The sequence below is a fragment of the Scleropages formosus genome, chromosome 11, assembly GCF_900964775.1.
Source record: "Scleropages formosus chromosome 11, fSclFor1.1, whole genome shotgun sequence".
Lineage (NCBI taxonomy): Eukaryota > Metazoa > Chordata > Actinopteri > Osteoglossiformes > Osteoglossidae > Scleropages > Scleropages formosus.
The window spans coordinates 24,575,050-24,586,571 of NC_041816.1; the positions used below are offsets into that span (position 1 = coordinate 24,575,050).

Consider the following 11,522-nt stretch of genomic DNA (forward strand, 5'->3'; position numbering starts at 1 on the left):
TGCGCAACACTCCGGATGTTTCCGCCTCCTCGGGAACAGCACATGGAGAACGCACTTAGACCTTCGGTCAGTTCAAGGGTCAGCGATAAACCCTGAGAAAGCGGCACATCTCCTCCTCCCAGCAGACGGTCCGCGGCCTCCTGCTTCCCACAATGCACTTTGTCTCACCCTCACTGCAGGGGAGTGGGGCAAAGCTGGGGAAACGGCAGGAGGCACGCTGTTCACACTGCTCCCTTCAACCCAAAGGACCTGGGTTCGAATCCCACCTCCTGCTGCAGCACCCGTGATCGATGTGCTTCCCCTGAATTGATCCGGTTAAAATTGCTCTGCTGTATACACTGGGAAATCGGTGTAAGTTGATTTGGAGAAAAGCGTCAGATAAATGCAACGAAACACTCTGACCGTCCTACGCAAATTGACACGTGCCCAAGGCGCGAGAGCGGATTACACGCACCTCGTACCCACGCAGACTCACACTCGCCAACTGTCTGCTTGCACCCGTCTCCTCTAATTACACTGTTGTTCTGGATGGAGGGACAGAGACAGGAGGGATTCTTTTTAAAACCGGAGCCATGCTTTGGGCCTAATTGCGCATGAGAGAGGGAGGCACAGGGGGCGGGGCCTAATGAGACACATGGGCTTCCCTCCCGCACGGCGCCTTCCAGTGCCACACCGTCTCTGACCGCACGGTTCGAAGGGCAGCCAACAGAAGCCCTTCAGCAAGAGCCAAAGCACTGAAGCAACTCCGGCGACCACCCTGCGCGCAAAGGACCCGGGTTCGAATCCCATCTGCTGCCGTGGCACCCTGGGCCGACGCACTTACCGAGCCGAAAAATCCCCGCGTGGTATAAATCGGTGCGGGTCATTCTCGAGAAGAGCACCGGCTGCGTAAATAAACGTGCGTCCATTTTCGCAGAGAAGGTCCCGACCCCCCCCTAAAATGTGGAGTCCAAAAAGTAATCCTCCCACGACGAGTCCCTGATCCTGTTGACTCTCCTGGATTCGTCACGCGTTCGCTAACAGATCTCACCCGTTTCCTGCGTTCGCTCCCGTGGTAGGTTTGTGTGACTTTTACACGGACTCTGCGCGCGCGTGTGTGCGTGCGTGTGTGCGTGCGTGTGTGCGTGTGTATGTGCGTGTGAGATTACTGAATTATGAATGGTCGGTCACCAGCAGTAAAAACAGAGGAAGAGAAAGGCCGGGTTTGGTTACGACCGGACCGCGGACACGCCGATGCCCCACCCAGCTCTTTTCATGGGGGGTAATGAAAAGGAGACCCAAACGCACACTGAGGACACAGCAGCGGCACAACGAGCCAGTGTTTGCTGTGCCTTTGATGTGCGTGTTTACTCGCACGCGCAGCCAGACACGCACAGCCCTCTCCCTCCAATGCTGTCCGTAAACTCGAACCCGATCCCAAATCTGAACGCGGTGCCGAAAAAAATCCCGGGCCGTTCCTCGGGTTCGAATGCGATGCGGAGCCACCTCTCCGTCCTTCCCGACTCCATGCCCATGGCAAAGCGGTGGAGACCTCGGGTGCGAACACGGCGGCCCGGTGTGAGAGTCCACTGCTTTTAATATGCGGGCGGAGAGCAGCGCGACAGGAAGGGGGTGAGAGAGAGGGGTCCGCCGCAAATCTGATTACCCCCCTTCCCCCAATGTGGTGGGATTATAACTCTAATCCCAGCCTGTTTCAATCTCACATCCATCCGGGGTCATGCGCTCACCCTGTTGCTCTCTCTCTCTCTCTCTCTCTCTCTCTCTCTCTCTCTCTCTCTCTCCAAATGTCTGTGTGTGTTAAATGTTTGCACTTTGAGTTATTCTACATCGCAGCGTTTCACACACCACTGTAACTGACACAACTGCCCGGCGTGTCCGGAGTTGTGCTTTCGCGGTGTGTTGGAAACCACAGAGGGCCAACAGGTGCTGTGGTGATTAGAGCCACTTTCCACTTGAAGGACTCGGGTTCGAATCCCACCTCCTGCAGTAGTACTCGAGTGAGGCATTTACCCTGAATTACTGCGGCACAAGAAAGACAAGGATATTTCAATGGGTAAATAATTAACATCGTAAGTCGCTTTGGGGGAAAATGTGTGTTAGTTCCAGCTGGCGTACCGCGGTATACCCACACTCATAACAACGGTGACCTCCCACACAGTGAGACGATAAATCACAGAAGGAATAACTTTTCTCGTGACTGTTTCCTGTTGGCCAAGAGGGGCCGGGTTTCTCCTGTCCAGCGGTGGGATTCGAACCCTCTTACGTGCCTGTGATGACCGCCGGTACCCCCCGAACCGCAAGCCCGGCATCACCCCAGTCCATGTGATCTTGGCCCACTGCGCTGGTCTGCACAAGCCATCTGGAAACCATTCCTCAGCCGCTGCGAGACAGGATGAGATGTGCTCCTCCCGCACTCCCAACCCCCGATCGGGGCCCCCGCGGACGGGAGCTCCACAGACGACCCCAGGCTCCGCCCCCTCCGCTCGTTCCCTGGAGACACATGCTGTACCTGCCCGCAAGTGCCGTCTCTTCCACGCATGTACCTCCCCTCCACTTCACTAGTCTCTCAGTTCAGAGTCAGCACAGTACGGGAGGTTATCTAGGCCCCGCTCTGACTGGCTGGCTGGAAAAGGGGGCGTGGCCACGCCGTCATCTCCTCGGGCTGCAGTAATGTATGCGCTCGTGTGTGAGATCACCTATGAGAGATAAGTAGGGAGGTCGTATGAACGAACGACCGCGGTACTACAGCTCACATCACACTCCGCACGGACTATAATGAGCATTCCGCTCTCATTTACGTTCTTTCCTTTAGCAGACATACTTTCATTTGCCCCAAACGAGGTACAGCTCAGTGCAAACAAAAGTACATTTCTCTACTCTCCTCTACTCTTTATACACCTGGTTGCCTGTACTCTAATAACAGCCTGTGATGTATAGTACAGTATAATAATCTATGTTATGTACTGTGGTAACCAACAGCCACGTATGGTACACAACAGTTTACAGTACAATACTAACAGCTCTCCCTCTATGGTATACTATTGGACGCTGTACCGTGGTAACAGCCAGACAGGTTTAGTATACCAGTGTAGGCTGTACTGTTGTAACAGCCAGGCCTGTAAAGTATACCACATGACACTGCAGTGTAGAGTGCAGTAGGTGTATAATAGCAGGGCTCAGCTCTCTGCAGTGTGTGAGTGTGTGTGTGTGTGTGTGTGTGAATGAACAGAGACTGAAGGTGGGGAAGATCCCTCACTGATACTTCCTGTCCACAGGATGGCAAACCCTAAAAAACAGGAGAGACGAGAAACCAGAGACACTCAGGCACAGAGAGGACAGAATGAGAGCATATATTCCTGCGTTGTACCGTGTTTTACATCTTACTATATGGTTCTCTGCCATACATTGTCTTTGCAGATCTTTTGCTCGTTTGTCGTGACCATTTCCCCCATGAGACAATCTTACCCTCATATACATGTACATTTATTCCTTTGGCAAGAAACTTCTTTGAAAGGAAAAGCAAAGGCGTATTTCAAAAAAGACAAAGAGCTTTAGATAAAGACACACAATCAAAGGACAGTTTGTTTGCTGTGCGCCGTTTTGTTGGTACGCGTTACTCAAGTTGCTGCTTACAGAAGTGAGATTGAAGCAGCATATTTACAGACAATCATAGCAGACTGATGACATTTACGTATCTGCCAGGGTATTTGGATAGAAATGGGTCTGAAACACTTTGTGAATGCAGGGATTCAGCAGTTCTGAGGGAGGGAGGGACTCATTCCAGCAAATTGGGGCCAAGACTGAGAACTTTCAACTTCATACCCCTTGTGAATGGGTTAAGCAGACAGCCAGAGGTGGAATGGCGCAGCACTCTTGCTCGGGTGATGGGATCGAACAGATGTCTTCACAACAAGTGGAAGGTCCAGCAATGAAATGAAAGGTCTCAAGTCTTGAGCTGGAGATGGTGATCAGTCGTCCTTTGCAAAGGGCATGTTGCAGTGCGAGAGGACATATAGTAGCTGCTTCTTCTGGGGGGAAAAAGAGGAAGGGCTGAGTGTTGTCTGCACAGTAATGGTAAGGGCAGCCATGAGAAGCCATGACCAAGACAAGAGTGCGGTATAAAAAGAGAAGAGAGCGGGACCCGGAACAGAGCCCTGTGGAACACCGCTTGAGAGAGACTGTAGGACAAAACCACATGTTAAGATGTATCTAATATTCAAACAACTCCACCGATGATTCTTTTATTGCAAGTTGTACGGTGATGTCAGAAGGTTCCCATGGTTAACACGACAAATATCCAACCTCGAATCCAGAATGGTCCAGAACATATAAGATCATTCTAGGTAACAAATGCAGATAACTGGTCATAATCTGAGTCTTCAAATTCGATAATGCAGATAAGAAGCAACCAGAGTACTGTGAAAAGTTAAAAATCGATTAAATAAAAGGAATAAATTAGAGGGAAACGGTCACCGAAAAGGGAGAAGACATGGAATCAAAGAAGAAGCGGTGGTTCAGTGTGAGAGGCGGGTTCCAGAAATGTTAGTCTTGGAGAATCCTGGGAATCTGGAATGGACAGAGGGGCCTTCTGTGGAAATTTTTGCGAGCTGGTGGGAGGTCCAATGCAGGGCAGGGCGTGGGAGCATCATGATGGACAGCTCCCAGCAACCCACCCCTGGTCTCACTGAATAATGACGGCCATCTGCCGACACTTGAGGGCCCAATTCGGAAGACTATAAAGGCAGCTGGCCTGAAGAGCAGGTTGATTGTGCAGTCAGAGGAAAAAAAAATGCAGTTTTGGTTCAGTTTTGCTCAGAAGGCCCTGTTTTGGTTTACAATTAAGCATCTTTATGGTTAAAGTTCTGCCGGGTCCACCTCTCCCCACAAAAAGCCACAGCTTGCATGGTGGTGGCATCGATTTTTGCCTGTAAAAAATGAGGAAAAATCTTCAGCCTCAAGAAAGACAAGGAGAGATGAAAATGTAGCTGCAGGTTTGCTGGGATTGCAGAAGGGACACATTTAACTGTCTAATATTTTGTCTTTTAGGGCTGTCAAGTGTTTTGAACAAAATACCATGCTAGTACATACCTTTTATAGCACACAACCATATGCTTTTTTCCACAGCAGATGTTTCCTGTTGCCTCCTGCTCCCAGGTGTTCATTCACCGTGTTACGATAACGTAGGCACAACATCCCAAATAATTAAAATGTACAGCAATGCAGTAATTGTTACTGCTCCACATATGGCTTGTCTGACATGTGTGCTGTTAGTATTTTTCTTTTTTTTTGCAGTGTACATTTACACTGCGTCCCAAAGTTTTACATTTCCTGCATATTCCTCCTGCATATCTTTAAGAGCGCTGAAAGCAGCCCCAGCAGAAAGACGAAAAGCTCTTTATGTCCATATCGACGACATTTTCCATTATTTCTTATGGGGAAAAATAGTCCTAGCATAGATCATTTTGCGATGAGCAGGAACCAGGTGTATTGCATTGCAGGATATCCCATCATATGCATATAAAATACAAATACATCATATGATACATTCTAAATGTCTACACTATTATGTGCTTGGGGGTGCGGTGGTGCAGTGGGTTGGACCGCAGTCCTGCTTTCGGGTGGGTCTGGGGTTTGAGTCCCGCTTGGGGTGCCTTGCGATGGACTGGCGTCCCCTCCTGGGTGTATCCCCTCCCCCTCCAGCCTTACGCCCTGTGTTGCCAGGTAGGCTCTGGTTCCCCGTGACCCTGTGTGGGACAAGTGGTTCTGAAAGTGTGTGTGTGTGTGTGTGTGTGTGTGGCATGACTACAAAAGACTGGTCCAAACCAGACTGACATGAATGTATATACCACAAAAAGGTTACAGTTTGAGCTGTATCATTTGCCAGAGGCTGTAGTTTCCATGACAACAGAAGATATTTGGCACTGCCCTGTTTGGACAAGTCCAGGGGCATCTCAGCTGTCCACTGTATAAGCGCCACCCCTGAGGACTCGCTCTGAGGTGAGAGATGTGTCACTCCAATGATGAGACCCCCGTTTACAGCAGTGTGGATCTCAAATGCACACACACACACACACACAGACACACACTCTCTCCTCAGGGCTGTCGGCCACCCAAAGCTGGGGTCACGATTGCTGCTGCCAGGAAGAAAGTGAGAATGTTCTGGAATTGAGCATCCAAAACCAATGATGTTTGGCCCTCCCTCTGGTTCACCTACAGGTCCGTGTGGCATTTCCGTAGCATTTCCAGGTAGCGCTTAAAGAGCATATTTACTCTGTTTTGCCCACCAGTGTGCAGTTCAGGATGACTCTTCGAGAATCATGAACGAGGGACAGAAAGGTCACCGGGGTAAAGCTGATCATCCCACCGAGATGTGACACCCAAGGTGACGTCATGGCAACCGACGGAGCTCTGTACCAGGTCAAGGCCTCTTTACGAAGCGTTTCCCAACCCAGGCAGCTGACGAGACCAAATGCAGGTAACGGACATGGTGGACACATGATCAGGACCCCGGACGGCACGGCGGCGAAAGGAAAGGGCTGCGTTAACGTGCCGATCGATGCACTTGTGTATTTTTGGTAATGGCGAGTCCCTCTGGAGAAGAAGGTCTAAGAAAAAAAAGTCAAATACGGAAAGGAACGCACGTGGAAAGACTCACTTCACCCCCCATGAGCAAGTGAAAATGCAAGAGAAGACAAAGGAGCGGAAGAGGAGACGTGTGTCACATGATAAAGGGAATGTACTTCTCCTTGTGGCTTTCACTTCACAGTCTCACTTTACTCTGTCTCCCAGTCCACTTGTCTCACCCTTCATTCTGTCTCAGTCCCCTTCTCCCTCTGTACTCCAGTGACAACCTTCACTCTCTGTCTCAGTCCCCTCAGCTGTCCCCTTCACTCAGTACATTTGTTTATTTAGCAGACGCTTTTCTCCAAAGCAACTTCCAATGAACTCTATGTAGTGTTATCAGACCACACAGCTTATTCACCACGGTAACTTAAACTGCTACATACACCACTTACACTGGGTCACTCATCCATACATCAGTGGAACACACACACACTCTCTCTGTCACTCACACACTGTGGGTGAACCTCAACAGCATGTCGTTGGAGTGTGGGAGGAAACCAGAGCACCCAAAGACTTACACTGCTGGATACACTACTTACACTGGGTCACTCATCCATACATCATTAACTCTTACAGCAGTAACTCTTCTGCTTGCAGTCTATCCCGTCGCCTTCGCTGTCTCCCAGTCTCAGTCCTATTTTCCCAGCCTGGACCCGGCTGCCACCTAATTTCACTGCACACTCACTCACACCAACCCATCCACTGGACTGTCCTCATGCGGACAGGTAACGCTGAATAAACAAACTGAAAAAGCCCCCATTTTTAGGCAGCAGCAGAGCAAATCAAACAGCGCATAAAGAAACGGGGGGGAGCTGACAGCATGGTAGTTAGAACTACCACCTTTGGACCTGAAGGTTGCAGGGTCAACTCCCATGTCCAGCTATAATACCCTTGAGCAAGGTACTTACCCTAAATTGCTCCAATAAAATTACCTAGTGGTATAAATGAGTACATAATTATATAATACATTAACACATTAAGTTGCGTAGGAGGAAAGCTTCAGCTAAATAAATAAATGTAAATGTAAGGAATGGTTAAGGGCACAGAGCAGGAGAACTGAAAGCTGTGGGTTCATGTCTCAGGATAGTGTCCACCTTAATACAGAAAAAGAAAGTACTCAAATGGAACTACTATCCAGGTAGAAGAGCATTTATGGATGTGCAAACTTTAGTATAAATATTTTAATGATAAAATAGTTTTCCACTTCATCTATCTATCTATCTATCTATCTATCTATCTATCTATCTTTTTATTTTTGTGGTTTAAAGCACAGAATATTTTCATGGATTAAATAAATTAGAATTTCAATAATTACAGTACTGTTTATTTTCAATGAAAGTCAGCTTTGCATTACGTGTTTCTTTGTCCTGTTCACTTGAATGTTTCATATCTCTCCTTGTAAGTGGCCTCATAGTAGTATTACTGAGTTTACTGGCAAAATATTTTTCTGTAGAGAATCGGTACAGCACAGAAAGTGTAATAAACATGTTATTGTGCTCTCACTATTGCATGATGTAATTACTGTACAAAGGTGTCTGTACACTTGTCTCAGAGTTATTTTCATTCAGTGTGGTGTTGGAGTAAATACATTGTTTAAGTGTTCTACAGCAGCAGGGGAGATTTGAACCAGCAACCTTCTGAGCTAAAGAAAAAAAGCTAAAACCATTATGCTACAAACCTCCCCAGCTTGTTTACTTTTGTATATTTACTGTTGTACTCTGGTGCGGTTTTCTCTGGAATTAGTTAAACGTCTCACTGTCCATGTGAAGGTAAACAAGTTTCAGTTCAATAAAATAAATAAATCAGCGCAATATTTTCTCAAAGCTTATTTATGGATATTTTTCTATGAGGGCATTGGGCTTTCGCCATTTTCTTAAGGGGTCTGTGGCCGAGAAAAGGTTAAGAACCTTTGATCTAGTTTAGTTTCAAGCGAAACACTTATTAGCAAAGAAACAGATATACCGCAGTAATACCACATTAAAATATGAACTAAATTAAGAACATCCTCGGCAGTTAGTTGCACAGCCCAACAGAACGTGTGCTGTGTTACTGTTTAGTCCAGGACAGGGACTACAGTTTGTGGGGTTGAGCCCCACTCCCTGCTCCTGCCGCAGTACCCTTGAGCAAGGTGCTTACACTGAATTACTCCAGTAAAACATGCGGATCTATAAATGGGTCAGACATGGAAAACTAAAAAAGCATCAGCAAAGCAGCAAATTATTAGTATACATTCCTGTACTGCCAGCCCATAATCAGAGGGCCAGTAAGAATAACCAGGTAACAAAAACAACCTTGCAAAATGAAACAGAATAATCCGGTTTAATAATACTATACTTTTACAGTATGTCATGCATTGAGATTTGAAATATGTTTCCTCCGAGTGCTCTGGTTTCTTCCCACAGTACAAAGACAAGCACTTCAGGCAAACTGGTGAGTCTAAATTGCCCAAAGTGTGTGTTTGCGTGTGTGTGTGCACGTGTGTGATTTCCAGAGCGGACCCTGCCTAGCCCAGCACCCTGTGCTTCCAGGATAGGCTCCACACCATGGCAGCCCTGCATGAGGACAGGTGTTCAGCTCAGTGAGTCGTTCCATTTTCGTTTTGAATCGCTACATCTTTTCACTTGCAATTTCCCATTTTGCATGTTAGCAGTGTGTGACGCAAGCGAGTTCACACAGACGGCTAACGGAGACACACTTCAGGCCATACTGCACTGCAGCGACAACAGACCTTGCAGTATTGCACCATAGTAACTCTGATTCTCCAGAGTACAGTCACATCATGGAAACACAGTGTGAGCAGATGCAGCAATGTGGCCAGCTGGGGACAGGATACTAATTATTATTATTATTATTATTATTATTATATTATTATGACATCAGCGGTAGCTCTATAATAATAAACTGCAGGAGCCACACAGTATCTGTGCTCGAAAAGCAGTGTGTGGTGAGGTGTGTTTGGTAACAAACACATCATGATTATGATCATGATGATGATATGAGCGCTCATTCAGAAAGCCGGCGGTTCAGTGTTAGGCCTGTGTGTGTGTTCGAATCCCTTTACCACGGTAATCAGAGTAATCTGCGCACATCCGTCCAGCTCCTGTCTCGCGCGCACTTTCCCCACAATAACATTCGCTCTGTTCCACCCTCCGCCGCTGCGCCGCTACACGTTCCGCCACCCGTCGCTGCGGATCGCGCGCGCGCGCGCCCGCGACCGCACGCGCACGCGCACAGCTGGCTCTCGGAGAGCCTCGCAAGTGTAATTAATATCGTCTGATAAGCGCACGGGAGGGCGCGCTCTTTCCGCAACCAACGCACGCGCGCTCATCAACACACACACACACACACACACACACACACATACACACACACCGGCCCCCGCCGACTCGGTAATCCCGACTAGCCGCGTGCTAACTGACAGTCCAGTCCATTTAACGGAGCTGCTTCGCCCCCCGTGGCGAAATGAGCGCCTCCCGTCACCTGGGAAAGTGACGCGGTGTGATTGATCTCGAGCAGGCGCGCGCGCGCGAGCATTAATTTTAATAATTACAGAAAAAGACAGAGAGAGCGGTTTGAAACGCGCGCGGCCGGCAGGCAAGCAGCATCGAGACACTTGGGGTGTAAAAAAAATGACCAGTTTTACCCTGTCGTACAGCAGTGGACACGCAGCGAGCGCTTTCGTGACGGTCGCGGGGAATCAATGACAGCGCGGCTCTCCTTATTTGTCACCACGCGGACACGTAACGGGCGGCGATCGACCCACGTAAATAATTTAAATCGTACACACCCTGCATGCGCAGGAGACTGCGGACACACACACACACACACACACACACGTCGTAGCGCTCGCTCGCTCGCTCGCGAACACACACAGCCAGCCGGCCGCCCATCATCATGCCATGGCAGCACTGTGTCATTCTAAGAACGCGATCACAAATTACTGTGTGTGTCCGCACGCGCGCGCGCGCCACTAGCGGAAGGCGAGATAGACGTTAATTCGGCGATATATGGTCATGTAGAATATGGTAACAATGTGTATCCATACCGTAGTGCAAGGCGACGCTCACTCGGCTGTGATGGATGGAGAGCTGATATTATTAGTCACCGGTCTTTTCCGCCGCCGCCGCCGCTATTGTAGCACGAGCTGCTAGCATTGTGTGTGTGTGTGTGTGTGAGTGTGAGTGTGTGTGTGTGTGTGTGTCAGTGAGCGAGAGAGGAGGGGGGGGGGACGGGACGGGACGGGTGGAGGAAGGTGAGGAAGATGGAGAGAGAAGAGGAATGCAGCGCCTCGCAGTGTCGGAAAAAAACGGGGGAGCGCTGGGGTCCCCTGGCGGTGCGAGCGCGTCATTGCAGCGCCGAGGCGGAATGCGCGCGTCCGCGGCCGGGCGACGGCGACGGCGGGCGTGTCAGTCAAGGTGTGTGGCGAGGAGGCGCCATCGCGACGGCCGGCTGCTGGAAGATGACCTTGGAAATAAAAGAAGACATAAAAACGGATGCGATACATAAATTCGCGCGGCGGCTCGAGTATTAAAGCGGCTTCCCGCTACATTCTAAATAAAGGTCGCAAAATCATGATTGTACTAGTGATGATTCACCTACAAGGGCCTCAACTGAATGTTGTGCGCTGTTTTCCCTCTTTAATTTGCGTCTCCACATTAAACAAAAACCTATAGGCATATTTCACTCTGGCAGTCCTTTCCTGCCTGTCGGATTTATTTATGTTTCAACTTCTTATGTGTATCTGGGGACTGATTGTGTGTACTGTATTCAAGTGTTGAAACACAAAGGCCAGCACTGGGTTTTTCCATGGTATAAATAGTAAAATATAGTGCATGGATGGAGGGATTGCAAATAACTTACCCATTATGTTTGTCAGGGAAAAGAAGAGGCACTAAGTA

The 11,522-nt window shown here is 48.8% G+C and overlaps 1 protein-coding gene across 6 annotated transcripts in view; it reads right to left on the reverse strand.

Annotated features, from left to right (window-relative positions):
* LOC108941174 (mitochondrial glutamate carrier 1-like) overlaps positions 1–10,792 on the reverse strand; it is a 29,956-nt gene extending 19,164 nt beyond the window's left edge. Inside the window, exons 1-3 of one of the 6 annotated variants that reach the window (XM_018763795.2) lie at positions 10,670–10,792; positions 3,823–4,028; positions 2,510–3,286 (exon numbers count right to left, since the gene is read on the reverse strand). The gene's annotated coding sequence lies outside the window, so the exon portion shown is untranslated. Of the gene's footprint in view, positions 1–2,129; positions 2,254–2,509; positions 3,287–3,822; positions 4,029–10,267; positions 10,392–10,669 lie in introns of those variants that run through there. The other 5 variants (XM_018763796.2, XM_018763797.2, XM_018763794.2 and 2 more) reach the window with 5 other exon arrangements.
* Positions 10,793–11,522: the final 730 nt, after the last annotated feature.